Raw genomic sequence first — 27,390 nt, forward strand, 5'->3', positions numbered from 1 at the left:
CATGACTTCCCTGTCCTCTGTTCAGGGAGGCAGCCCGCGACACGGGCGCAACCCCAGCCCTGGCTCCCTGAGGAGGAACCTGGGCCAAGACGCCACGGGCCAAGGATCCCTGCCTGCCAAGTGGGCCGTGCCTTCCCCACACAAAGAGCAGGGAGGGGGAGCCCTGGCTCCCTGGCCTGTCTGCAGGACGGGGCACTGAGAACGTGTCTGTGACAGTCCAACAGGGTCACCAGCAGCACCCATTCAAGGATTCAGAAGGTACGGATTTCCCTAAGGAGGAGCCCTAAGAAAGATAAACTGCCCTGGCAATAGAGAGGTGGCGGCAATGACTAGCCACTGAGAGCCTTGTTCACACACCTGGAGAACAGAATGAATGAACGGTGAGGGTTTCTCAGTGTTTAGCAAACGCCTGCTGAAGTGTGCGACAGTTAGCGCGAGGCTGGGGCGCCCCCAGCCCCTCGCGTTGGTAGCCCCCTGCCCTGTGCCTGCCGGGGGAATGAAGAGGCGAACACTGCAGGTTGGCAGGGAGCTTAGCATTCTAATAAAGAGCTGTCACCAGCCGCCCTCCTCAGGCCAGCTGGGCGAAACAGGTGATCATGCTTATTGTCCTGCAATGGGAAACAGAGGTCCAGAGAAGGCAAGAGACTTGGCCAAGGTCACACAGCGAAAAGGAGGCCAGAGCAGCACAGCCAGCCAGGCTTCCGCCTCCTCCTGGGCCTCCACGCAACCGCGGCCAATCCCTCTGTCCCACCGACACCTGCTCTTGTTATTGTTTGCTTTCCTGACATTTCTTCCAGTTTGAACTCTGTTGTCTTTCCAGCCTCTTGAGGTGGGCCCTCCCCTGTCCGTCCTCTCTTCTGCTGTGTCGAAGGCACGTGAATCATACATTACGTCCTTTTACTTCTTGTCCTTTTCAGTTCTGGCATTTCCACCTGGTGAATCGTTGTGTAAGCTGTCGTTTTCTGGTGAAACCCTCCATCTCATCCTCTATCTTCCTGCAATTAACTATCACAGTGAATTTCAAGTCCACGCCTAAGCCCTAACATTTGGATAACACGTGGGTCTACTTCTCTTGTTTGTTTTCTCTCTTCGGTCATTTGGCTCCCTCCCTGGGCCTGGTAACTGTGGGTACTGTGTAGGACAAAAATGCTCTGGTTGGAGCTGTCCTTGTTCAGAGAGTTATTTCCTCCTGATGGGCTATTGGAACGGGGGCCCCTTACCTTATCCCCCAGGGGACTGGGACAATGGGGGCCGGCCCTTAGTCACCTATGGCAACTGGATGTCTCTGGTTTGCCCTCACTGATACAGCACAGCCCTTCTCAAAGAAGCACTGGGACACCTCCCACGGTGTCTCTTCCTTGAGGGCTGTCACCTCTAATCCCTGTCTCCCCTGGGCTGGGAGAGTGCCGAAGCTCGGTCTAGTGTTGGAGCCTTGAGGCTGCTGTTTTTGGCTTGCTTTCCTGGGCTCTGGATCCAAGCACCTTAAGCCCTGATGCCTTCAAAGGAAAGAGAGGTGCAGAATAATACCTGTCTTCTCTGGACTTCCCTTGGGTCTCGGTCCTTGGTTTCTTAGTTTTGGCTGACTTGGTAGTCCTGGACTTGACATTTTTATTTGATTTGTTTTACCGCGCAACCCCTCCCCCCAGCCTGGTGAGACTGCCTGAGCTTTGCTCAGTTTCTTCATCTGTACGCACGGCACCCACCTCACAGGGTTGTGCCAGGCAGGACACAAGTCCATGCAGGTGAAGCACCCGGGCGCCTGGCATGTCCCAAGTGCTCCTGAACGTTCGGTTCCATTACCGAATTCCCTTATAGTGGCTTCCGTCTTCCTGAGGGAGCCCCAACTAACACCCCACCCCATCCTTTCCACCCCGTTTATTTGACAGAGGCGGAGGCTGAGCTCAGAAAGGGGAGGAGACTTTTCCAGTGCCACACAGCGAAAGGGTGCCAGAGCTGAGAGGAGAGCCAGGCCCCAAACGCCAAGACATGCCCGGCTCCCCTAGCATGGAATTCCCAGAGAAGGGAGCGAGGAAGGCACCAGGGACGGAGATGGAACCAAGGAAGGACGAGAGAGGGGTGGAGGGGCCTGGGAAGTGGCCCACCTGCGCAGCCAGGGAGGGGCCTGCACAGGAAACCCAAGAGGCACCGAGCCCTTGGCAGGTGACCCCAGGGACGTTACATGGCCTGAGCTCCCAGTCCCTCACTCTACAATGCAGCTTAAAAGCCACCTCTGCCTCTGAGGGGGCCACACAACAGCACTGATCGACAGATTCATCTAGGAGGACAGACACCCTGGCTGGATGGCTTTCTCTTCACCAGCCCCTGCTCTAAGCACCGTAGTGGACCAAACTGCCTGAGCCCGTGACAACCGCAGCTCTGGCGCTGGGTCGCAGCTCCACCCTTCGGAGGTGGCAGCAGAGGCCAGGGCCGCCAGCGACCTGCCAGGGAGCCGGACTCCAGCCCAGGTAGAGCCCCGCGTGTGGGGACCGGGCTTGTTCCCTGCTCTGAGCCCAGCGTCTGAGCTGCTGAGCAGGAGGGGACCATCCCACGCGGCGATGGCGGTGTGAGCACCGCACAGGGCTCGCGGGGTCCAGCTCGGGGCCTGGCGCAGCCGAGCGGGAGTCTTCCTTTCCTTCTTCCGTTCTCCCTCCCGTCAAGCTTCGCCCGTTGCGAAATCGCGAAGCGGGCCTAGACCTGGACCGCCCAGGCCAGACCCAGATCCTCAGAAAGCATCACCCAAGAGACACCCAGCCTCGGTGGCCGGCGGGGGGTGGGGGACGCAACCGGTGGACAAGACCGTTCCTACAGGTGACTCTCCGCTCACCAGGGACCAGCACCTCCAAAGGGAACACCATGGCCCTAGAGGTACAACAGTGGCTCACTGGTGACAACTGAAGGGACAGAGAAGCTCTGTGGAGGTGCCCGCAGAGAGGAGGAGCCTTGAAGACAGGGGGACTTTGACAATGAGGGGGGAGCAGAGAGAGCGGGGTGACCAGGCAGCTCCCCAAAGAACATGGTGGTGCGGTGGTGATGGGGACGTGCGGCACAGCGAAGAAGAACAGGGTGCCCCTCAGAGTGGCCGCAGTGGGTGGGGGCCAGGGCATAGATGTCCTCAGGGATGTGGATTTGGGATGAAGGTGGCGGGGAGCCACCGATAGTCTGCGATCGGCACTAGTGCGTGGAGTCTGGACGGGATGGGACGCACTCACCACCCTGGAGCCTAGGGAGCAGCCCTGTCTCCCTCTCTTGGTGCCTGGGGAAGCCCGCCCCCTGAGGGGCCTCAGTTTTCCCACTCCTTCCTGCACTGACTTGACCGTTTGCCCCTGTCCCCACACCTGCCGGCAGGCTGGGAGAGCCCGTCTTGCAACGCTTCCCTCCTTACGCCAGCGCCTCTGGCTTGCCCCTTTTTGCGGGGGACGGGGCTGGAGGAGAAGATAAAGGTTTCCTGAAGCGCGAATCCAGGCTGAGATCAGGCAGTTTGGAGGGGCGCCTCTGGGAAACACAGTTAACCAGGTCAGCGTCCAAGGACACGGGGCCAGATACGTTTTCATACTTTGAGATGCACATAAGGAATTTAAATCCACAAATCTTCTTATGTGTGGGGACTGAGGGGCGCTAAATTCGGAGTCCAAGGACACCCACATGACACTCGAGGCGTGAAGTGTGCTCAGGAATTTAGGGAGTCTCGCAGACGGCAGGCACGTCCAGGCTGACAGCTGCTCCGGGGTGGGGGGGCGGGCAGGGAGGGATCTCCCCAGTTTGGGGGTGTGGAAGTCATGACCAAGAATAGACGGCGCAGAACTACGAACCCCGCCCCACCCCGCCTCGGAGGCCTGTCGCTGGCTCTAACAGCTCATGCCTGAGGGAGGGACTGGGGTCCCAGCAGGTCTGGAGTGGAGGTTTACAGAGTTGAGGTGTGGCTTAACGGAGAACTTTCTTCACAGCCCCTGATTCCACAGGGAGATTTTTAACTCTAATGACTCACAGGGGCATCCGGAAGGCTCCCGAAGGGGTGGAGGGGATGTAATTCTAGTGACGCCCAGAACAGGGATTCAGATCACAGGATAGACCCCCGGGCCCAGCACCCACCCGCGCGTTCTGAGGTGGGCTGCAGCCCCGGACAACAAGCCTAGGTCTGGCATGAACCACCCCAGCAACCTGGGGCTGGAGGAGCATCAGGCATCTGGAGGGGCCCCTGGGATAACACCGCCCTGGAGCAGCCCTGCCAGAGCCCTCGGAGGAGGAGCGGAAGGACAGCTCAGCAGCAGCTACCCACCCAGTTCCGCATGCTCTGGCCCTGCCCCATCCTGAGCTCCGGACTCGCGGAAGGAGGGAAAGCTTGTCTCGTTGACAGGGGACTGCATGGCGGGCTGCTGGCAGGCCTGGGGAAGTGGTGTCCGCAGCACACGGGTTGTATCCCAGGGGCCAGGGAGTGTCCAGAATAGCTGAGAGCAGCCAGCCCTGGAGAGGCTCCGGCAGGAAACAGGGGAGAGCGCGGAGGGCAGCCTGGGCAGAGGGCCCAGGGAACAGACAAAAGGGCAGAGGCGGGCAGTGACAAGGCACATGGGAGGGTACGGGCGGTGTCCCCAGAGACTGCAGTAGTGGGCTGCAGGGGTCCCCGGAGCCACAGAGAGAGTGAGACCCTGGTGTTGACATCTCCCCCTTTGCACGCACAGCTGACGAGGCCTGAAGAAACCCAGGCGACCACACGTTGGGGAAGGAGGCTCGAGGACCTGTCCCTAATGGCCACAGCTGTGTGCCAGGCACTGAGCTGGGCGCTTCTCCCAGGGCGCTTACTTCACCGTCACGACAGTTCGCTAGGAGGCGTGCCTCCTGCACAGCGGAGGCCGGGGGCACCTGTTCAATGGCCACTGTGGGCAGCAGACCTGACATTCATCCAAGTTAAAGCCTGTGCTGCCCTGGCTGAGCCTGCGGTGATGGCCAGCCCTGTAGTGTCTGTACTTCAATCCACAGAGGGGGCGGTAGGGACTGAGGAACCCCAGAAGGCTCTGTCTCCCTGCTGGAGCTTGGCAGCACTCCCAGCCTCGCCTCCCACCTTCTATCATTAGCGGTTGGAAGGCGGCTCACTGTCTAGCACTTAGGGGACAAAGGACCTGCTCAGGTCATTCATCGGGTCAGTAGGGGGTGGAGGCAGACAGCACAGGTCCAGATGTAAAAGCGGGAAGTCGATGGGAGTTGTGGTTCCAGACCCTGATTGACCGCATGGCCTTGGACAAGCCCCTTGACCACACCACACCGCACCGCATGTGGTCCTCGTGTACGAAAGAGAAACACAGCGACCCGTGCCAAGGAGTGCTGAGCAAAGCCGAGGTCGCAGGGCAGCGCGCTGGCCCCGCTGAGGGCTGCGAGCCCACCTGCTCGCTCTCTGAAGCAATGCCACCGAGAGCGGCCCCTCCTGGCGCAGACTGCTGAGGACAGCTCCCGGAGGAGGTCTAGGAGCTTTAGTCCTGCGTACTCTCTGAATCAACTAATGCGCCCATTTTGCAGAAGAAAAAATAGAGGCCCAGGTCATACATTTTGAAAAGAGTGAAGCTTAAAGGGGACCCAAGCAGTCCAGCCGCAGAGCCTCAGGCCAGTGTCTACCTCTGAGTCCCTGTCTGAGCTGGGCTCATACCAGGAGCCCATCACCCGCCCACGCTGGCACGGGGCCCACACCCCCACTCAGTTCTACCCCTCCTCCACCTCCCCCCAAAGCTTCTCACAACTGCTACTCACCCTCTACCCAATGGAAGAGGGAAGTCGCGCAGGAGGGAGGGAAAGAGTGAGCAACGCTGACCCCCAAGACAGTGACTGCCCTCGCGGCCGTGGTGGGGGTGCCCAGGGAGCGAGGGGCCATTCTGTCCTGGCTCCGGAGGGCTGGGGGCGGGAGGCTGCAGGCCTTGTTCCTGCAGCCCTCAAAGGGCCGTCCGGCCAGGGAACACAGCGCTCTCAGAAGCTCTCCTTCCGCTTCCTTGTATCTCTTCCTAAAACACAGTGGCGAGAGGCAGGCTTTGAACAGGTTGCCCCCCGAGGTCTGGGAGAGACCGAGGCCTGACAGGGCGGCAAGTCCAAGCGTGTTTCTGGCTGCGGCGGAGCATTCACAGCCCCGGCAGGGCTCTCCGCCGGAGGGGTCCAGCGCTGAGACTTCGCCAGCGGGGTGACCTCCCGAGACCTCCCTCCTCTGCCCATGGGCGCCTTGGGCTGCTGCAGTGCCCATGCGGGTCTGTGTGTGAGGGGCACCGGCACCAGCCCCGAAGAGGGGCCGCCTGCTGTCCCGACTGGGGTCCTGGGCTGCCCTCTGTGGTCCGGACCCTTCCCTCTCCCGGGAAACAACCAATGCCTGTATCAGGAAGATACAGGCAGCTGAATTTTGCAGGCAGGGGTGTGTGTGTGTTGGGGACTCACAGCCGCACATCGAACACTTTCATTCTCAGTGAAGGAGGAGAATCATCAAAAGCCCAGAGGTGGAATGATTAGGATGGGCCTGCGTCCTCTTACTCCGCAGACCAGTCACAGCCTTCAGGTCCCACTTCTCCTCACGAGGCCGCCCCGGCCCGCCCTGATGCAGTGTTCTCCCTGGTTTACAGGTAGGCGGGAGGGCTCGGAGCACGACGCCGATACTCCCTGGCCTGGACTCCGTCCCAACAACCTCCGCTCCTCTCTGTGTCCTGGGCTCAGCCTCTGGAAGTATGGACGGAGCTCGCCTCTTCGCTAAAACATAGAGTTCACGCCGAGCTCAGGCTCCAGGCATGAAAGGATCTTTGCAACAGTCCCTCACCTCTGACCCAGAATCCATGAAGTGCTGACAGTCTAGCTTCTTGGTAACAGGAAGACAGAGCCCATCCCGGACCTCTCACCTTTCCTTGCCCTCTCCACGCTGCTCTCTGCTCATGCCTCGCACCTGCTCAAGTCTCCAGTGGGTTCTCTCCACACCTAGAATGAAATCCAAGGCCTTCACCATGGTCTGCAAGGGTCTGTGAGAGCTGGTCCTTGTCTACGGCCTGACTCTGTTTTGTACGCCTTTTCTTTGCTTCCTTTTGCTGAGCTACACTGGCCTCGAGCTGTGTTGACGAACACAGGACCTTTGCACAGGCTATTAGCTTTGCCCAGAATACTTTGTCCACAGATATTAAGATATTCTTTACCTAACTCAGGATGCTGGGTCAAATGTCTACGCCTTGGGGAGACTTTCCCTGAACGCTTTGTATTCCTGATTCATGGTGGGTGACCCCCTCCCTGCATTTCCCCTGCCTTTGTTTTCTGACATGATACATTTATGTATAGATGAAAAGATTCTCCATGCAACTCAGCTCCCTGAGCTCAGAAACTCTTTGTTTCCCTGCAAAGTTCCTAGAAGAGTGATCTTACATATCCTTTAATGATCACATGAAAGGGATGTATCATCCCCATTTTACAGAGGAGAAAACAGAGGCTAAAAGAAGCCCGGATATGGCCACCTGCCTCATCTCACAGTCAGTAGGTGTTCGACCCAGCATTGAAGTCCAGGCTTCTTCAGTGCCACCTTAGGGTCAGAAGACTCTTCCACAGGCCTCACATGCACCCGTGTTTTCAGGGTAACCTGGGAATGCAACGCCTGAGGGCGCTTTGTCTGGATCACTTTTCAGGGTTGTGTTTGCAGCCAGAAATCATGAAACGTGAAGGAATGGCTTGTTTTCTGTCTGCCACACACACTGTGGATTCCCCAAGCTCAGTGTTCCTGGGCTACACTGAAGCCCAGCCCGTGTGCCCACGCCTGCTTGGGCCCTGTGGCCGGCCCCCGGGGACTAGGGGGAAGGGGGGAGCTGACCCTAACCTAACACTCATGCCGCCGGCTACACCGCGAGGAACACAGCCACTCGTCTCTGACCCAGGACTCTCTTGTCTTCTTCCAACATCCATGAAACACTGACAGGCCAACTTATTAGCTCGCATGTGAAATCAAATCACATCCCAGACTTCACACTGATGCTCTTCTATTTTGCACATGCTAGAGTATTTTATTATCAATAAAATGTCCTTGTTGATGGAGTGACTTTCTGTCTCGTGCCTCTCCCCAGCTAGTGAGTGTCACGTCCACGTCTCTGGTACCCTCTTCCCCGGGAACACTCCTGACTCCCTCTCCTCCCCTTTTCCCCAGAATCCCTAAGAGACTCAGATGTGTTAGGTGAAATGGACCAGAAGAAAATTTGATTTGGTTTTAAGAGAGACATTAGCCTTAGTTAGTAAACATAGAACATAATAAACCAATGAATTTGGGGGCAGATACTGGGGAAAACACAGCATAGAGAGGTGAAAGTTTCTTAATGTTTGCATTTTTATGACTTGAGAGTGAGCTCAGCATGAACTCTCTGGAATTCAACCAAATGGAGAATGTGGTCAGGTTGAGCCTGACTGTTCAGGGCATGGACTGTGTCTTATATTTGTTCTGTATCTCTGGGACTGGGCCCTTGGCCCTGAGCCCTCATGGGGGCCATTTACTGGGCAAATGGACAGATGGGTCACTCACTGACGCTGACTGATGATGGGCTTGCTGGTCGACCTCCAGGTGGCTGCCTGTTCCTTGGCGGGGGATGCAAGGCCAGGCTCCGCGTGTCGCAGTACAGAAGCTTTCTGATCATTCCTTATGGGAAACTTTCAAGGAGCTCACAGGCCAGTAACCAGGCAGAACTGCTTTCTGATTATTATTTTTCCAGCTGAATGAGATTCAGTTAATGGAAGATTTAATAACTCCTTCTGGGCCCCGAGGAAAAAGAGCTGTTCCTCTGCTCATGGATGTGTTTCTGGCTTGGCAGCCGCAGGCCCCAGATCAGAGAGAAGTGAGAGCGGCTCAGAGCTTTTATCTGAATGCCTGAGGCAGGACCTCCAAGGTCGTGCCCTCCTCACGGGCCCCAGTTCTATGAAATCAAAGGGAAGCTGGCCAGGAGGCCCTGTCCCCGGGCCTGGCTGCAGCCTGCCTTGGAGCAAGGGCTCGGGGCATTTCAGGGTCACATAGGAACAGTGAGAGCCTCACTTTTCTGCTTCATCTGCCACCTAAGGGATCCAAGGCTCAGGGAAGAGGTGGGACTTGCCCAAGGCGGCAAATGAGTCTTTGGTGGCACCAAGATTAGAACCTGGAGACCTTAGCTCCCCAAGTATGACCTTAACTCCTTAACTCCTTCCAGCACACCCAGCCTGGGGGTCAGACAGGTATCAGTACCAACACAGGTGGCAGGGGGAACTGACCCCCACCCCCGCCAAGACGGGGCGGTCCTGTGCAGGACCACAGCCTGCTCATGGCCATGGCTGGACCAAGGTCTGTCTGCCTCTGCCCCCACCGACACCCCAGGCTCTGCTCCCTGGGGCCTCCTCTCCGGCGGTCAGCTCGAGGTCAGCAGTGAGCTCCAACACAATTTCTTGCCCTATTTCTGTGGTTTTGGAACCTAAGTGCCTGCGCTGTTTGGAAAGAGAGGCTTTAGATAGCAGATTATAGTGAGCTACAAACTCACAATCCTGGTTCAAACGCGAGCTTTCGCAAAAATACAAAGCAAGAATAGGAAACCATTTCAAATGTCACCCGAGGGTGAACCGTGCTGAGAGGACAAAGGCATGAGGCAGGCAGTTTCCTATCAGAGAAATACGTTCTTTCTGCCCCATTCAGTTCTTTCTGATTTTTCTTGCTACACAACTACTACTCCCATCAGACCCTTACAGACACTTAGAGGTGACAGATGGAGGGGACAATACAGAGTAGCAGCTGTGTCGGTGGGAGAGTGGGGAGGCAAACAGAGACAATCCGAATCAAAGGGTGCGATGGTACAACAAGCATACGCCCTGCCCCGGGGCCTTCGCACATGCCATTCCCCCTGCCCCCCACATGGCTGTTCTTACCCTAGAATCCACATGGCTGCCTGCTCCCTCACTGCATCCTGGGTCAGCCCAAATGTCCTCCTCTGAGAGGCCTTCCCTGATCCCTCTGAGACACCATCATCATCATCACTATCGCCTTGCTGGGTTGCATTTTCCTTCACAGCCCTAATCACAAAATGACACTGCTGTGTTTGGAATTCCTTGTTAGTTTGTCTCCCCTCGGCCAGGAGAGCAGGGACTTCATCTGTGGCCCCCTGCGGATACAGTGGTAGACCCTCAGCAACTACAGGCGTGGGCAAACGTAGGTTTACAGTTGTGAGTACGAGAAATACAGTTTATTCTTGAGTTATTAGTATTAAGTAATTATTGTATCATTTTCCCTACGAACAGCTGAAAACCTACGAGGGCCCACCCCATACCGGTGCTCTGAAGGCAGAGCGAAAAGCGCTCCGAAGTCAGGGAGCAGAGTTCGTTCTGGTTTGTGCTTGGTGAGAGGCGGGGGGTTCTGGTTGTTGCTGGGCCTCAGAGCCCTCATGTGGAAAATGGGATGATCACAATGTCCATCTTAACTCAGCCCGGACCAGGAAGAGCCCAGGACCGCGTCCAGCTCAGCGCGGGTAGCCTCTGATCTTTGGACCTCGTGTTTGGAGGTTTCCTCTCCGGGCTGAGCTCTGCTTGTTCCCCACTGAGCAGATCAGCCGTCACCAGGGTGGGGAGCGCAGAGCTCAGTGTGCAGACTTCCTTTGGCCTTTGCAAAAACAACAAACCAAAAATACTACAAACCACACTGTGCATCTGTGCAGCCACCCAGAGCTGGGGCAGGAAAGCGCGAGTCCTGCGTGCCAGGTTCTCCGCGTCTGGGCAGGATGTGGGGCCCGCAGCACATGATGGGGTGCCCAGCCCCACCGCGCGGCCCGTGAGTATGGTTCCCAGACAACCTGTAGCCACGGGGAGACTTCCCTGGGATTGCGGGGTGGCCTCTGACAGCCATGGTGGCTCATCCTCGAACCCAGGTGTGCATGGGGGTAGGGGTTTTGTATCGACCATCGGCCACACCGTTTCAATGGCTCTGCCTTGTCAACGGAAGAACGTGCAGAGTCCCGGGCCGCCTGGCTCAGTTGTTTGGAGCAGCGTCCCAACATGCCAAGGTTGTGGGTTCAATCCCCCGTCAGGGCGCATACAAGAAATAACTAAATGCATAAATTAGTGAACAACAAACCGATGTTACTCTGTCTTCCTTCCTCTCTCTAAAAAAAAAAAAAAAAAATCTTCATGAGCTTCGTGAAGGCTCATTGCTACCCCAGCTGTATAGGGGCTGTGGAGCCGTAGCCGTATCGGCCCCACGGGTGGGCACACTGAGGCCCAGCCAAGGGCAGGGGCTGGCATGGTCTGCACAGTGTGATCTGGCAGAGGCAGGCCTCAGACCTGCTCTCTGCGTTTCTAGACAACAACACTGGCTGTTAGAGAGTGGTTTTCAAATGTTCCTGAAACTGGACCGTACACTCAGGCGGAAAGCAGCGGTGGAAACAGCGTCGCCAGGTGCAGCGGGGTCGGGGGCAGGGAAGACCCCAAGCCCAGCTACTGGGCCTTCTTACCACCCCTGAGCTGGTCTGAAAACCACAGCCCCTATCAGACCACACCCACCGTCTGTGCGGGCGGCCCCAGAACGTCACGCCCTCTTCCTGCCCCCAGTCCCACACGGTGTCTCTGGAGACCTCAGAGGCCTCATCAGGCAGTTCCCTCGCAGCCATGTTGCTAAGCGGGGCTGGTTCATTCTCAAAGGTTTCTCAGAAACAGCTTCTAAGAAATCTTCCAAAAGGAAGGGTGGGTTTCAAAGATGGGGAGCAGGACTCAGGCACCCCTGCTGACAGGAGAGAGGGGACATGAGAGGCAGGAGGACGCAAACAGAGTCAGAGGCATGTGCGGTGCAGAAGACAGGCTGATGGGGAGCCAGCCCCTGGCGGGCGCCTAACTGGATGAGGGGTGGGGAGCCCAGGCTGGATCCCACCTGCGCCGTTTCCCTGCCTGCCTGCTGACCACGAAGTCAGGGGTCCTACTTTCTAAATCGCCAAGGAAGAATCATCCATCCTCAAAACAGTGGGCAGATACATTCATGAGCATGTCATTTTTATAATTGGGGCAGAACACATTTCTCGTGTTGTCCAAATTGGTGACTTGATGTATTTGAATGCAATAGAAAGGGGAAACCCTCCGTTAACCAGAACTTTCTGATAATTAGATAAACATCCCATTTCCCTGGCACTGCCCGAGCATGTGGCATTAGACAGGATTTCTTTCTAAACCTCCGACAGGTATGGGTTGCCTGCTAGGACCTGGGTACCATAGGAGGCACAGGGAGACACAGAACAGTCCCCAAGTCACAGGTCCCCCACCCTGGGGTGGAAGGGGGACAATCATTTCAACACAGTTTAAGGCAGACAAAGCAAGGCAGTTAAGAGCACTGGCCTAAAGCCAAAGAGAACTGGGTTTAAATCCCGGCTCTGCCACTTACCAGCTGTGTGATGTTGGGGCAGTGCCTTAACCTCTCTGAGCCTCCGTTTCTTCATCTGAGGAAAAAAGGGGAAAAAAATGCTCAGACTCACCGCATGGAGAAGGCATGAAGGTCTAACCACAGCACGCCTGCAATGTCCTCAGCTCAGACACACAGAGCAAATATTAAGGGCTCATGGGGAGTGACAGAGCCCGTGGAGCCGCTGGGTGAGGGGAGAGCAGCAGTCCCCTGCAGAGCCCTGGGTGGGAGCCAGGGGACCGGGGTGTCAGGTTTTGAGGTGCCAACTGTTCATAAAAGCCCTGCGCTGCGTGATCCCTCGGACCACTTCCTGCTCGAGACAGAAGATCAGAGGACAGAACAGTGTGCTCTAATTCTGAGATCTCTCCTGCACTGGGTGCCGGGTTATGTGGTTAAACCTCAGAGTGGTCCCCCCGGTAGCTCCGGCTTCCTGTGGGACGGAGGAGGAAACCGAGGTCAGTTGGTGGGGGAGCTTAGCAGGGTTCTAGGCGGGGTGCGTGCCAGGGCGCAGCTGGAAACTGCCGGTCAAGTCAAAGCCGTTCTGCTCCCCCCCCACCCCCACAGAGACCTGTGCGGGTGGGCTGATGGCACGTCCGCACCACATGGGGTGGGGGTGGGTCTGATTCTGGAGATTCTAACCAGCAGGAAACAGACAGCCGAGAATTTTCTCCTGAATGCTGACTAGGGGCCCACCCTAAACAATGACAAAAGACAATAATACCCTTGGTATTAATATTACCCTGCGGACTCAGAGCAGCTTCAGCCACATGCTGTCTTGGCTCTTGTTACCTGTGAGGTGTGCAAAATGCCTTACCCCTGGGGGTGGGGGTGAAAAGAACTTGCTCAATGCTCGAGACAGCCTGGGCTTCCTCCTGTCCCTCTCACCTGAGCTCTCTGCCCTCTGCACGTCAATAATGGATGATGACCCGAGGCTCGTGGACACTAATGTTACACAGGGGCCGCCCCGGGCAGCCGGAGGGAGCCGGGGCCCGGGGCGGGCTTGGCCTGCCCCTCAGTCTCCCCAGAAACGGCGTGTAAGGAGGGTTTTAAAAAAATCATAATACAGTTTAGTTAAAAGTAGTTCCTTTCCAGAGCGAGCAACATGTGTCGTTTGCTCACTTACTCCCACCACAGACCTGGAAGCTTTGGGGGACACAGTCCGGCACACCTACCAGTAGGTGAGCCTCCGGGCCAGGTGTGCAGTGGCCAGGTGTCCTTCAGTGAGTCACTCACCCCGCTGTGGCATGGAGGGCCGGGGCTTGGTAACCAAGAGGTGCTGGGCTTGCCTTAGGTAGCAGGTTACCCTCGGAGTCACCTCACCTGCAAAGGCGGGTTCAGGTGTTCCTGTCCTCAGGGAGCGGGGGTGGGGCAGGGTCAGGGTACCTGGGAGGCGCCAGGTCCCTCCAGAGGGGACGCTGTGGGATGGCCTTTTCTGGGCTGGGCTGGGCGGTGTAACCCTCTCTTGGCCCCCACCACCCGGGGCAGCCCCCAGTGACTGAGAGACCTGGGGGCTATACGAGGCCCTGTTTGCCTCACTGTGGAACCTGCCCTATGGCGGGCGTCCCAGGGTCCCCGTGGGGTCAGGCTGAAGGTGGAGTCCTGCTGTGGACGTGTCCTTGTCCCTGCCCTCCCGAGCCCCTCCTCCTCGGGCCTCCTCCGTACTCCGCACACCGGGATCCCAGCCTCCGGCTGTGCTGGGCGGGGCGAGAGCCGTGTGTGAGGCCGCCTGCCGGAGGCCCTCAGGAAGGGAAGGGCTCTTGCGCTCGGAGAAGCTTTTTGAGAACAGAGAGGCTCTTCAACCGCCTGGTCCAGACTCTTGGCTTTAGAACAAACGACCAGAAGCCATCAGTCATTTAGCAAAGACTCACGGGGGCCCGGACCATGCCAGGCCCCGATGCGGATGCTGGTGATACAACAGTGATCACATCAAACAGGGCAGTAAACACCCCGCATGGCAGTGGGTGCGGGGGAAGGCAGCACCAGGGGGCGCCCGGGTGAGTCAGCCGCGCCAAGCCAGGGGCCGGCCGCCACGTTCCGGCAGGGGAGAGAGTCCATGTGACGCCGCCGGGCAGCCCCGCGCTCGGATGCAGCCTGCAGGCTCAGGCGGGGGAGGCTGCTGTGCCAACAGGATACCTTTACCAGGTCAGAGAGGGAAGCAGGGCCTGATCATGTCACCCCAGGAGGGCAGTGACTTGTCACCCAACAAATTGGCAAAGGCAACAGACCCTTCACGATGTCCCTTTCTAGTCACTTCCTCTGGGCTAGGTCTGTCCTTGGGGAACCCGCTGCATGCCTGTCCCCGCTGGAGCTCCCAGGCCGAGACCCCCTTTCGGCTATTTCAGTGTCAGAGGTTAAGCCTCGTGAATAAACCGACCGGCGACCAGCTCCCCTTTCTCTGGGCTCTCACGGGAAGGCCCCAGGGGCCTCCGTTGCGTCACACATCAAACGGCGCCCAGGCTGCGGGAGGCACGGCGAGGACCTGCCGGACCGCACGACAGGTGAGCTGAGGCAGGCTCTGGGCCGTCGGAGGGGCTCCCTGCCCTCCGTCCACAGCTGCAGGTTCCAACATGTCCTCGCTGGGCAACGTGCACCCGAGGCGAAAGCACTTAGGGCCTCCTCCTCCTCCTCCTCTGGAAAAGAGGGACTCTCGTGTGCCCGGCTCAGCGGCCCTCAGCTCAGGGGCGGCCACGACAGCTCAGAGAGCAAGGGGACACGGGGCAAAATCCGTCATCGGGAAAGGACAGAGGAGGGAGACTGCTCTGCAGTTCTTCCTTCCCGAGTTCTCATACTGTGGGGTTCAGGCAAATAACCTAACCGGAGAACTCGAAGTGATAAACAGAAGCGGCCAGAGCCACAGCAGATCAAGGGCAAAGAAAGGAAAACCGCGTCCGTTTCCCCCTTTAAAACTTCACCTTCATCATCCAGCACCCAAATTCAGGCCCTCTGATGTACTTGTGCATTTTGGCAATAAATACTCATCTTACGGGCTTTTAAAGGCTCAACATTTGGAAAATTCTCAGGAAGCTAAAGCTGACTAAAGATGAAAATGAAAGATCATCTGGGTTTGGGGCTTTCCTTAGAGGTGCATGGGGGAGTAGACATGCATGAAATGTGGTCCTTGTGAGAGTAGTGAGATGTAACACAGAAAGGTCATTGTCCTTACGGAACGCCTACTACGTGCCTGGCCCGTTACAAACAACAGCTAACATTTATTAATGTAGGTGCACTGTTTCAAGCACTTCCTGTGGATCGAGCCAGCCAATCTCCCAAACAACCTTGTATTAGGTGCGCTTAGCGTCAGCCTCAGTGCAGGTGAGCCCAGAGAGGTGAGGTCATTTGTCCAAGGTTACACAGCAGGTAGAAGGCAGAGGCAGCACCTGAATCCGGGCTGCTAGGCAACCTTCAGGGCTAAAAGTGTTAGCTCAGCAAACACGCCACTAGATCTCGCTGGGCACCCAGAGCTTCCTGCCCACTGGTATGCGAGCCGTTTTCTGCAGATTGGCAGCGAGTCAGAAGCTGGCCTGTGCCAAGCTCCTGGTCAGGCTTTTAGTGGACCCATTCCAGGGTCATTTCGTGGCTGGGGTGTCCTGGAGTGGAGGCCCCAAAAGCCCCGCCTTACTCTGGACTTGGCCATTACAGGCTGTGTGACTTTGAGCAAGCCTCATTCCTTCTCTGGGCTTCAGCTCCTGCCTTGGGAAGAGGTGGCAGTGAGGAACCCTTCAGGGTGGTGGGCAACACACCCAGACTAAGCCACGAAGGACCATGCTTCACAGCCCTCGGGGTCCCTATGTCTCTGGTGATTTTTGGCAAGGCCCCAAACTCTCAACCTCAGTTTCCCAATCTTTCCAACGTTGCGCTTAATCGGAGGATCTGGAAACTGTTGCCTCATAGGATGTTTTGTCTGCAGCATACTGCAATTGACAAAACTTTCAATTAGCTGTAACTTAAAAATCAGAAAACTTCACCACAAATCTGGACTCTGGCTTCCCTTCATAAGGGAAGGGACAGTCCAGGAACCCCGGGCTAGCATTCTCCGCAGCAACAATCCCCTGGGGCTGAGCAGCAGGTCATCTCCTTTGGACAGAACCTGGTCAGATTTCCAGTTTGCCACAGGTCCCACTATTCCCTATTGCCTTACCCAGATCTCTTTATCCATTGGCATTCCCCATAGGGCCCCTGTGGGCCTAGGAAACTAGGACCCCTGGGCTGGCTGTTCTAAAGGTCTCCTCTGCTCCTGTTCTCTATGACTTTCCAGATGTTATTCACATGCCACTAGATGCTGGCCTGCCATCCCCCAAGGTAGATTATAAAAGGCCACCAGCTTGAGACTGGGTCCGCCACAGCTGCTTCTCACCGCCCAGCTAGCTGAAGGGAGAGGCCCTGCCTCCACCAAGACTCTGATCGCCTGGACAGTGGAAAGATGATAGCCCCCAAAATGCACCCAGCAGCCACCAGGCCACACAGAGCTCTCCGCCGCCGAAGCCTCCTATAATTACCTGCAGTGTGTAATAAAGTCCCACTGAGAAACCTTAGAAAGGACCCAGCAAGGAGAACTTTTTCCTGGGTAATTTCCTGGTCATAGAATTTCAGGGTTGGAAGGCATCTAGGCCAACCCATCGTTTGTCACTTAACTCTCCTCCAGCGAGGCTGACACGATTCGTTCAAGGTCTGCTGGGCCAGCACTGCTGGCAGCTGAACATAGAAAGAAGTGTGGCTCGCAGCCCCACCCTGGGGCCCTCCCAGGCTCTGGAGGCCGGTCAGGTAAACAAATGATGACAAAGAAGGACTGCAAGCGCCCTAACTCCCTAACTCCTGGCAGCTACCACTGCCCGGCCAGCCGTACTAAGTGCCAAAACTCCGCATAAACGACCTCACCTAATTCTCAAGTTCACTCCCTGATTTGCAGGTGAGGACTCTGAGGCCCAGAGAGGTGAAGGCCCCCAGCTGAAGTGGCACAGCCTAGAGGTGGCGGAGCAGGCTCGGTCCCAGCGAGGCGACACTCCACAGCTGGGTTTGCCATCACAATCTTAGGCTGCTATTCTAGATGAGCGGCTGGGGGAGCAGAGAAAGGCAAGCAAGAGAGTGAATGGGGTGGGGGAGGGGCCCGGCTGAGGCTGGGGGAGGCACGGAGGACTGGAGCCTCATCAGCCGTCTGAGAAATGCAAATAAAAACAGGATGAGGCATCGCCTCACACCTATAAGCCCTGCAGAAATGCACAAGCTTCATGATGCTGTGTCAGAGAGCTTCGCAGACATAGATGCTCACGTCCTGGGTTTCCCCTTAGTCCCTAAGGGGAAAGGGGACTAGTCAGCTGCTCTTGGGAACCACCTGGCAGTACTGGGACAAGTTACACGGAAGCACGCTCCGTGCCTATGAGGAGCAGGACCAATAAAATGGCATGGGTCTGGTCAAGACAGCACAAAGGATATAAAACAAAGTGGAGTCACTCATGTCAACCAAGATGGCTGCCAGTCAGCCATGACACTTTTGTTCAAGAGGGAAACCTAAGTCATCTAAGTCATGCTAGACACATCTGGTAAGGAAGCACACCTAAGATACCTACACATGCGATCAGAGCAGCCACGTCTGCAGAGCAGAACCACCCACAGATAGGCTCCTGGAGAAATTCCCCACTCGCCATGGGGGCACCAAGCCACTTATCGAGAGACCCAGAAGGGCGGAGGCCACCCCTTTCAAGGTAGAACGGAGGCAGGCTCCAGACCGCTGCTGAGAGAGCCGAGCTCCAGGCCCCAGGGCGCTGCTCCACGCTTCGCTGATCTCCCCTGGCATCGGCCGCTGGAGGCTCTGCCCTCCTGGACAGAGGACTTTGCTGGCCCTCATGTCCACTTGTCTCGGGAGACCCTTCCTTGCAAGACACTGACAACTCCCTTGCCCACTGTGCTCTCTCCTGGACCCGCAGACTGAGATTCTGGGACTGGGGTTCATTAACCCCCACCGATTTGTGTGCGCGCGCGCATGTGTTATATTTCTCTTAGGTGGTTAGAGTGGGAGTAGGATGTTAATGGATGTTGATGTTCTACTTTGAGTGAACCTGCATTCAATAACAGCTGAATAGCATAATTACCTTGTGTGGCTCTTATCTATTCCTTGGTGCCAGGCCGCTCAGCAGGCAGGCTGGCCTGCTGGCCGTTGCCTGGCTGGCTTATAAGAAAGACTATCGCAAACACACGCTCATGACAATGCCCCGGCAATTCCTCCCTCAGGCGAACACTGCAGCCATTTGAAATGCCAAGGAGAGTGTCAAACACATTCCAGAATGTTCTTTTATATGTTAAAGATCGAAAAATTCAGGGTCACAGAGAATTTTTTAATATGGGGAAGTGTTTCTCTTATAATGACAAGGTGGTGGAAGTCAGGAAACACATGAGATACTAAGGCAGCCGCCTCATAGGGCGAGCCGGGGGGTGCCCGGGGTTGCATGCCAGGCAGGCACACATTAAGAACTCAGCCAATCTGTGTGGTCCAGTGCTGTAACCTCTAACAATCATGCTTTGGGGCCTTTGGGTGGGTCTTTACGTTTCGCCCACTCACCAGGCACTCACTCGGTACGTACCCGCGGCACACCTGCTACGGGCAGGATCCTGCGCCAGGCGTAGGGCTACAGCTGGGAGCGACATGTGTGAAGGCAGCTTAAACCCCAGGCTCCGGAGAGAATCAGCACAGATGTTCGTGCACCGCAGGTCAGACATCCACAGAAGAAGAGCGGGGACCGTGGAAGAGGGCAGCGTGCGGCTGTGCCCACACGCGCGTGCCGTGTTTTGTACATGCTGCACGATGAACTCCTGCCCGAGGCAGCATCACAACCCTCCGCGCCCCTGTGACTTCTGTCCTCCCAGGCCCGCTAGTTGTGCCAGCCTCAAGTGAAACCTAAAGATCATCAGGACTCTTAGAGCTTCCTCAAAGGCACCAAGAAAGAGGTGGAAAGCAAAACAGAAACAGATTCCTAGGCACCGAGGACACACTGACTGACAGCTGCCAGAGGGGAGGGGGATTGTGGGGCTGGGTGAAGAAGGCGAAGGGATTAAGCAAAAACAAACATACAAGCAAAAAAAAACAACACCCTCATAGACACGGACAACAGTTTGGCGATTACCAGAGAGACAGGGGGTGGGAGTAGGTAGAAAACAGTATCTGGAGGATAAATGGAGATGGAAGGAGACTTGACTTGGGGTGGTGAACACACGATATACAGATGAGGTACTGTAGAATGGTTCGCTTGAAACCTGTATAATTTTATTAACCAACGTCACCCCAATGAATTCGATATCAATTTTTAAGAAAAAGAAAAGATGTTGAGTCTGGCCCAGCTTGTACCCTTCTTATGAGTTGCAGCAAGTGCGTTCTGACCCTGGGTGGGCAGAAGCAGGAGCCGCTGTCACTGAGGCTTTGTTCCAGCCCGCCCCGCCCCCTGCCCCCCACAAGCCCCGCCCCACCCCACAGCGGGCACTCGCCAAAGGCCAGTCCTGTGCACATCGCAACCTCCGGAAGGGCTGTGTCTCACCCTGCCATTCCCCTTCTAGGGCTCTTTTCCAGAGAGGCTCCGCACGCAGACGTGCAGACGAGTGTGCTGCCCGAAAAGGTTTATCATTTTTAGTAGCAAATGCCAGAGGGCTCCCGCACGCTCCACCATAAGGAAATTAATTACGAAGTGCCTCGTGGTGCGTTCAAATATCAGTTACAGGACAGAAAAGTCTGCATCATTAATAACGCTCGCGAAGAACAACACAGGAAGACAGCTGCTGTACTGTTCAGTGGGAAAAAACAAGGGCGATAATACCGCATTGGAATTAACAGTTTTAGCAAAATAGGAACCAAAGTACAGAGGCAGGAAATACTCTAAAATGCTAAGATAAGTACTTCCTGGGAGGGGTTCCACCTCCACCCGCCCCGCCCTGGGTCTTTATGCTTTTCTTTCTTTTCAGGATTTCCTTCAGTGGTCAGGGCTACTTGTCCGCTCAGAAAATAAAGCTACCATTAAAAAAACCTAAAACACGGTGGCACCTCTATAGCCTTCTCCAGCTGACTCCCCAGGGCCAGGTTTAATGAGCCAGCCTCTCGGATCTGGGCTCCCGTTTCCAGAGGCTCCGGCCCGAGCAGAGAAGGGATGATGGAAAGCAGCCTAGAGCCCCAGCGAGGGAGCCCAGGGAGGGGATGTGTGAGGATGCAGACCCAGCGATAGCTTTCAAAAAATTTTTAAAGAAAAAAAATACAAATGGCTTCCCAGGGACAAGGGCTTGGGGACGTCCCCAGATACGGCCCCACCCAGCCCTGCGTTTCTCCCTCCAACCCCAAAGGAAAAGCCTATAGGACAAGAGCACTCTTGCCCAAGTGCCCAGCTAGGTCCTTGCTTGACATCCAAAGCACTGTCACAGGCTCGCTGTGGCTGGAGCTCCTTGTGCTGTCCCTGTGAGGACATGCCACAGTGTCATACGCATGCTATGTCACAGCTGAGAGACGTGAACCAACCTGCCAGGGGCTCCGAGTGGTTAACCAACTTGTGTGAGGACGAACAGCTGGAAAGGGACAGAGCAGGAAATGGGACTCAGGCCTTCTGATCTGTCCCCCCCCCCACCCCCACCCCGGGAAGCGTTTACCCCACAGCACAGCTGGCCCTTGAGCCCAGCGCTGGCATTCAGGAGGCCTGGGTTCGGATCCCAGCAGAGGCCCTCATTGACTGCAGGCTCTTGCTAGTTAACCACAGGAGCCCAAGTTTCATCAGTACACTGGAGACAACCCTAATACTGACCCAAGGGGTAACACAGGAAGCTCTGGCCCCCTGTTAGCCCGTGATAAATACTACCATTGTTGTTGTTGCTCCCCTTTGTCCTCCCTGGAGTAAAGTCCTTCTCTGATCTCAGGATGTGACCCCAAGGCACGGTCTCCCTCCTCCCGTCCTCATCCTTGCAGGGTCTCCTTGTGTGGGTCCCTAGCGCAATGTGGAGAAGATGCTGGGAAAAGAGAGTTGGAGGGAAGAGGCCAGGATGGTATCTCAAGAGGACAGTCGGCTATGCTTAGACATTTGGCAGCGTGTTTCCAAACTCTGCTTTCTGGCGTAACGGAGCTGGTTCCTGGCCAACAGTGCTAAGTCGTGTCTAATTCTAAACAGATGGGCCTGTGCCCTGCCCCCACCCAGCTCCGCTGCTCCCTGCCTGCTTCAGGGGCCCCAGAAAGAGCAGGGGCCTCCTGGGTGTGGGGGGTGGGGAGGGGGTCGAAGTTAGAGGGAGCCTGCAAGGCCTCCTGGGGGCAGGGGTTGCCCAGTCCTCCAAACACCACGGAGCCCAGACTAGGAGGTCTACTTGGCATTCGCCAAAAAAACAGGCAGGCCCAGCCCCGCCCGGTGCAGGCCTCTGTCGAAGCCCATGGTCACGTGGAAACAACCACGTGGACACTGTTGTTCCCTCCACGCCAGCGGCAGGAAGTGCAGTGATTAAGCCCGGGGGCCCAGAGCCAAGTTGCCCAAGCCTCAGTCCCGATCTGCCAAATCTTTGCTGGGCAGCCCTGGGCAAGTCTCTCAACCTCTCGGTGCCCTCGTCCCCTCCTCTGTAAAGTGGGGGCGGGACGGCGGTGCTGAAACTAGCGCCAGCCTCACAGGTGCGTTGCGCGCTGGGTCAGAAGTTGAGGTAAAGCACTTGGAAGAGTCCCGTCAAGGACGGAGATCGGCATGGCCAGCCACCTGCCCTGACCTGGGTCAGCCTCACGGACAGACGTGCAGGGCCTCCTGAAAGGCCCGCAGTGGGCGGTGGGTCCAGCCCTCTCCCCAGGTGAGAGGGTATGCGCACTCAAAATACACCTGCTTTAAGGAAGACTGAGTGAGTCAGTACCATCCCAATTTTACAGGTGAAAATCTGAAACACAGAGAGGTTAACTTGTCCGAGGTCACCCAGCCTGGGAGGGGCTGAGCCACTACACCACCGGATGATCTTGAGCTGGAACGTCGGCCTGGGCTCCGGGCAGCCTGCACTTGGGCAAACTCTGGAGCTGAGGACCCGACCGACCCCCTACTTTGCAGACAGGACAACTCCCCCAGCCCTGGAGTCTCTGGACACTACAATCCCCACCCCCGCCCCCTGTGCTGGCTGCTGTCCAACAACTCATTCCTCAGCCATCACCCAAGGTCTGGGCTCCTGCAGATTGTTCTAGATCAAGGGGTAGGAAGATAAAAAGAGTTGATGAAGACTTTTAAAGCTCCCCAACCACCCAGAGCCACCAAATCCATGTGGAGGCCTCATTAAAGGGTTTGAGTAATTGTACAGTTTGCTTCCACCAGCTAATGTCTTCCTTTTCACCCAGACGTCTGTCTCCATACAAAACGGCACCCACTAAGGGGCCAGGGCCTAATTGCTGTGGGCTCCCGAGATACAATTACATATCAGAGAGAAACAGGGAGAGTGCGGAGCCTTTCGGGCAACAGAGAAACCACTGTCTAACCCTGCAATTACAGGGCAAGAATAAAAAAGTGAGTTGCGCTGGCCCGGGGCGGTGGAAAGAGCCCGGCCTGGTTTCCTGGACTTGCAATACCGTGCAAGAGGGGGTCAGAGTAGCCGCTCACAGAGAGACCCCTGGATGGAGTTCTGCGGCCCAGAGGGGTGGGTGGGGTGCACAGAGGCTCCCTGCAGCAGAGCGGGGAGGGAGCTGGGGGAGTGACTGAGGGAGCGGGGACCAGGAGCCATGCTCGCTGAGGGCCAAGGGCATGGGGAGGGCTGGCCTCTCAGAACCGTCACTGTGCTTAGTTCTCAGAGCAAACCAGGCCAAGCCGCTCAGCCAAGTCAGGCCTTGTAGCCCCAGCGGCTGGAAGAGAAGCCAGAGGGTGAGAGATGTGCGACCTCCCCAAACCCACCCGAGTTCTGACCCTTGAACCCAGAGCTGGCCGATTCCAGGCCAGGGACAATCACCCGCATGTTGTTACCTCCTGGAGAAGGGGCTGCTTTTTAAGAGAGGGAAAGGTAAGGGGCTGTTTTAACCCCAGGTGGGAGGTGGGACCAGGCCTCTGTTTTTCTGCAGGTCCCAAGCCAAAGGAGGGGTTTGGGCTTATGGACGAGGCGCTGGATCAGGAATGGAATCACTCAGCTTCAAATCTTGCCTCTTCTCCGAACACTGTGTGATCTTGGGCAAATTACTCCCCTTCCCCTGGACAATGCCGTCAGCTGGGGAAAGGGGCGGGTGGGTGAGCCTGAGCCACCCTGGTTCCCTCCAGCTCTGAGTCCTGTCTGTCGCGTGTCAGCTGGACACAGGGTTATGAACAAAGGCCCTGATGTCGAATTGCTGGGTTTACATCCCAACTCTGCCCCGAAACAAGGCACCTGGTTTAACGCCCGGGGACCCCGCAGAGCCCCCCCAGCCCTGCCCCAGCACTTGGGGCTCGCCCAGATCACGGGGCTCAGGGGCTCCCTAATTCATCCCGGTGGCCTCCAGCGTCCAGCACGGGCAAGTCGCCCAAGTTCTACTGCCACATGATCCATCACGCGCTTTCACTGAGGAATTTATGGCGAGTGGCTGCTTTTGTGCCACAACGGCAGGACTGAGCGGTCACCCCAGAGACAGACGACTGGCCCACAGATGGGAAAAGGTTGACGAGGCGGCCTTTACAGTGACAGCCGGCCACCCTGTTCCAGACTGTGAGGCTCTGAGGGCAGGGCCACATGGACCTGGCGCTTCAGACCCTCCTGGTCCATTGCGTCAAGATGAGAACATGCCACCAAGAGAGGGGCAGGGGCCAGCACCGAAGAAGACAGTTTCCCCCGGAGGTGGCCCTGGAGTTGGATTCGTATGGGCCAGCAGACACCTTGCTGGGAGAAGAAACCGGGGAAGGGCACTCCTGGCCTAGGGACAGCCCGTGCAAGGACACACAGACCCTGCAAGTCCTGAGCTGGTGGCACAGTGCACGCCGAGGGCACATGTACATGCCATGGAACTTTGAGAGCGGGGCGCTGCGCAGGCCAGGCAGCAAAAGCTTCTGGGGCAAACCTCATTGTGGGGGGCCTCACCCTGAGGGCGAAGAGCGGCCGGCGCACCACGGGGGCGGTGGGAAAAGTGGCATGCGTGGAATCCAGGCTGCCGTTGCCGGGGACCCAGCCCTCGCCCTGCGAATTTAGCACGTATTGCAGGAATCTGGGAGGCGAATGCCAGGCAGCCTGCTGAGTGCCAAGGAGGGGCAGAGGGGTCCGGAGCAGGTCCTGATGCAGGGGAAAGATCGGTCCCCTTGGAGACAGGATAAAAAGTGTCCTGCGGAAGAGCTCACATGCGAGAAGGTGGCGCCCCAGAAAAGGGAAGGAGGCCGAGGACTCAGGACCAGCCAGCGGCCCCCTGGGCAGACAGGGAGAATGGGAAGACCCCCGGGTCTTAGTCTGGCAGGTGGACTGAGTTCCACCTGGAGTTGGGAACGTGAGGCCAGATGCCATTAAGGGACACCAGGAGCACCCAGGGGGGACGGGCCAGGTCCGGCGAGGGCAGCGAGGGTGCTTTCTCTGAGGGGCGAGGCTGAGGAACTGGAGGAGCTCAGGGGGGCAGCCATAGGAAGTCCTGGAGGAGGTGTCTCCCAAAAGCCAAGGAGACCCTGCCGGCCGCCCCGCCCTCCCTGCCAGCCCCTCGCTCCCTCTGCAGGGCCCCCTGAATGGCCGGCTGCTCTGACTCACCAAGCTCACTGCTGCCACTTGAGGGCTGGGCCATGGCTGACCCCCAGGTACCCATGTAGGTCATGACCTCACGTCCTCCAGGTCTCTGCTGCCTGTCCCCTCAGTGTGGCCGGCCCCAGTCACTCTTGTGACACTCACAGATCCTGCCCTCCCCCCATCCTCACCTACTGCCCCTTCTCTCAGCACTGCTCACCTTCCTATCAGGGAAGCCCTTGTATCTGTCCGTCAACTCCGAGGTTTATCAGAAGGCCCCCACCGCCAACGCCAACGAGCGTGTCACAAGGGGGTGCTCTCGGTCAGCTGCTGAAGCTCCCCAGCTCTCTGAAGGCTGCGGGCACCGGGAGGCACCCCCTCTACATTGTTAACTGAATAACCCAAGTGGGGAGTGGCACAGCCCATGGGGAACTACTGTCTTCCAGGTGAGTGTGTCCCGTGGAGGACCTGCTGGGCAGGAAGCAGGTGAGAAAGGAACCAGCCCCAAAAGGAACCAGCCCTTTGGGAAGAGACTTCCCCCTTCCCAGGTATCTCCTCACACCCTCTAGGGCTCTGGTAGAGAGTCCAAGCTGACCTTTTATCTTTTTTTTTAAAAACCCTAAGCCTATTTTCAAAGGCTAAGGGAATGCAAATGCCCTTGTAAAGCGCCCACTGAGAGCTTCCTGGCACAAAGCATTTCGGGCAAGGCCCCCGGCAGGACGCCCTTCCGGGGGCTCAGGCCTGCCTTCGGAGCAGCCTGGGGCGGGGGCACCCCTGCAGCGCCCCCCACCCCCTCCCCGGGCTTCTTCTTTGATTTCTGCCCAGAGGCCAGATGCTCTCGATGGGGGGGGGGGGGGGCGGGGTTAAAGGAAGACAGTCACTTCACCAAACTGCAGACAGAGAAAGAGAAAATGAGGTCCGCAGTCAGGAGTTGTCACCAAGCCCTTGGTGGGGCTCCAGGGAAGCAAGAAGGGGCACAGAGGGCCGTGAGCGCCCCTCCCCCCCGCCCCAACTGCTCTCTTCTCTGGGCTCATGCATTTGACTAGCTCATGCGCGGTGAGGCAACCCCCCCCACCTCCACCCCCACACAATGGGGGCAGGCCCCGCCTGCTGCCTGAAGAGGTGGGTTTTGTGCTGAGGACTCCTGGAATTTCAAGATCCTTGTTTGATTGGAAGAATAGGTGTCTCCCCAGAGAGTCAGTTCTCAGTGTGCGAGGAGGAAAAGAATTTCCTGAGACCCACACGGGAGGATGGGGCTGGTGGTAAACTTAACTGACTGTGTAAAGTGAAGGGGCCTCCCCTCCTGACTTTCTGAGGCCCCACCTCCATCCACCCTGCCGTGGAAAAAGTCCAACCTTGTGGCCAACCCAAGAGCCACTGCCCAGAGTTCCTGCTCCACACTGAAGTCCAGTCCAGTCCAGCATCCAGCCACCTGTGTGTGTCCCCAGCTGCAACCTGTGGCCGTGCCATGGTGCTCAGGCCCCATGGAGCCTGCGTGTGGAGTCCCCACAGCCATGGGCCACGTGGCTGCTAAGGCCACGTGGCTACAACAAGAGGGCATGCGAACATGGGCGAGTGCAGATTCCAGAGAGAGAGAGAGAGAGAGAGAGAAAGAGAACATGCGTGCGCACGCATGCGTGAGCTTCTTTGTTCCCCTCGGATTCTATTAGCTTGGAAAAGACCAGAAGTTTTTCCAAAATGACTGCTCAACTTCCCAAGTTTTCACCGGCTTTGGATGGGCTCACATCCCCTAGTTAGACGGACAGGCCTCTGTGGTCCAGCACCGCCTCCTGCGCACCCCCAGCAATCCAGCACCCGACGGGGAAGGGAGGGGTGTTGGCCCCTTGGCAGAGTGATGCGGCCATGCCCTGGAGTGTGAAGCCACAGCTTCTGGGGCAGGCTGGCTGTGCTCCCCAGTCTATTAACTCAATGCCTGACTCCATGTGCTCCTCTTTCTTTTACTAATAATTAGTTAAATGCTGACAGTAACAGGCTTGAGGGGATCCTCAGGCTCTGGTCCAGCCTAGACATGGCTGTTAGAGGTCCTTCCTGCCCCTCGGGACACACTATCCCCAAGTCCAGCTCTCCTGCCCAGGGCCAATCCCCCAGAGCAGAGGGAATTTTTAGTGCCTGTGAGCAAGTGTTTCCATGCAGGACATTGAGCAACATGGCGATGTGTCCCCTCCCTGCACAGCCCTTGGACATTGTACACAGGGCAGTGTTTGCCAAGTGGACATCAGATAAGATGGCTCCGGTTCTCCCATGTCCTTCCACCTCCTCCGCACAGTCCAGACCAGGAAAGGCAGCTGGCTATTTTGAAGGGCCCACTTGCTCAGCTTAGCCTAAGGCATGCAGACCTATAAAGGGCAGATACCAGGGCAGCTCCC

The 27,390-nt window shown here is 57.1% G+C and overlaps 1 protein-coding gene across 3 annotated transcripts in view; it reads right to left on the reverse strand.

Annotated features, from left to right (window-relative positions):
* The window catches only part of ST3GAL1 (ST3 beta-galactoside alpha-2,3-sialyltransferase 1), a 64,479-nt gene that overhangs the window by 14,920 nt on the left and 22,169 nt on the right, over positions 1-27,390 (reverse strand). For 2 of the 3 annotated variants that reach the window (XM_054590519.1, XM_054590521.1), the window contains one exon: positions 12,359-12,413. The exons of the other annotated variant lie outside the window; for it this stretch is intronic. The gene's annotated coding sequence lies outside the window, so the exon portion shown is untranslated. The remainder of the gene's footprint in view (positions 1-12,358; positions 12,414-27,390) is intronic. 3 annotated transcript variants of the gene reach the window in all.

This window comes from Pteronotus mesoamericanus, unplaced genomic scaffold (assembly GCF_021234165.1).
Source record: "Pteronotus mesoamericanus isolate MK-2021 breed Mesoamerican mustached bat unplaced genomic scaffold, CSHL_Meso_final scaffold_174, whole genome shotgun sequence".
NCBI lineage: Eukaryota > Metazoa > Chordata > Mammalia > Chiroptera > Mormoopidae > Pteronotus > Pteronotus mesoamericanus.